This window comes from Rousettus aegyptiacus, unplaced genomic scaffold, assembly GCF_014176215.1.
Source record: "Rousettus aegyptiacus isolate mRouAeg1 unplaced genomic scaffold, mRouAeg1.p scaffold_m13_p_12, whole genome shotgun sequence".
In the NCBI taxonomy this organism is placed as follows: domain Eukaryota; kingdom Metazoa; phylum Chordata; class Mammalia; order Chiroptera; family Pteropodidae; genus Rousettus; species Rousettus aegyptiacus.
The window spans coordinates 9,470,953-9,472,473 of NW_023416287.1; positions in this window are offsets into that span (position 1 = coordinate 9,470,953).

Below are 1,521 nucleotides of genomic sequence, written 5' to 3' on the forward strand. Positions count from 1 at the left end.
CAAAACCATTTGAAAACTACTTTTTTAGACTTGTCAGATCTAAAATACGTATATGTTCCATGTGGCCCATATGATGTTTTAAAAAGTCTGAATTAATTGCCAGTATATGAATACTGGTAGATTTCACCTAAGGATCTGAATTTCCGTCCATTACTGGCTTCTTTAGAAATGTGTGCGTGGAGGTGTGGAAAAACAGAGTCTACTTTCCTGAGTGGCTCATACAAGGACCAGGAGAGGGGCGTGGGTTCTCCGGTTTACCAGGGTCCCCACCATTTCCTGATGTCTCCCAGACACTGAGGCTGAGTGACTGTTCCCACCTCTTGTCATACACAAGCCGGCTCTAGTCACTGCATCCTTGCATCGTGCATTTGAGCTTGTCACTCCTGCCCAGAAACTGAACTCCATTTGAGCTGAGATGATTTGTTTTGGTTTTTATTTTATTCCAAACAGAACGCATTACTGTAGGAAATATTCAATAAAGTTGAAAGGAAAAGAGAGACAGGAAGAAAAAGAGAGAATGAGAGAGCCAGGCTACCGAAGCTTATTCTATTTAGTCACAGAATTACTATGGGTTCCTCTAGACACAGAAGATAGAGCAAGGCCAAAAAAATGACCCCATTATCCAGATTTAGCAGAATGTCTCTTAACCAAATTTAGCAGCCCATGTTATGGGATAAAGATATCTTTAATTAATCAAAACATGTATTTTTTTTTTCCTATATCAGTTTTCACTCTTCACTAAATTAATGCAAATGAGGCACGATTTTGGGGAGGCAAGTAGTGTGGCAAAACACACACAAACTTCCCCTGTAGGGTTAGTCAGCAGTCTCTCTGACTCGTCAACCCCCTCCGAAATGAGTATCTGATGCTCAGAGTCAACGAAAAATGAGTTCAAGTTGATACGAGCCGCAGCTCCTTGGCATTAGGTGTTTATAACTGCACGAGGTAAAAGAAGAGGAAACAGGGTCACACACACGCAATCTTTCCACCGCTGAGTGGGGCTTAAATCAGCCCAGTCAGCAAAGGCAAGTTCTCTGTAAATAAACAAGCTGGGATCTTTCAAGGCCTCGGATTCTGGATGCCTGGGCTGCCAGCTTTTATAAGTCTGTTTTGCAAGACTTCAAAAGCCAGACGCCCTAGCCACTTGGTTCTTGCAACTGGCAATTAGTATACACAAATGCCTCCTCTCCCAGAAACGAAGGCCTCATTTTGAAAAAATAGCCCCCCAGGTTAAAAGAAGGCACAAATATAAGGCTATGTAGACTTGGAAGGTCCACCTAGAGATAGCAGCAGCTGTCTGTCCTTTAAAATATTTCTCTAGCCCCAGTTTTCATGCAAGGAATTTTTGTCTAGCTTGGTTCAGCCAAGTAAAGTCCAGAAGAGAGTCTGGCTCTACCGGAGTTCGCCAACTTTCAGTCACTCACATAAGGCCTTTGGGATTTTTGCCACAGCCACAAATCACCTTATTATTATTTATTTAATATTTGTTCTTTAAATGGACTCACCTTTTAATTTAAGTTT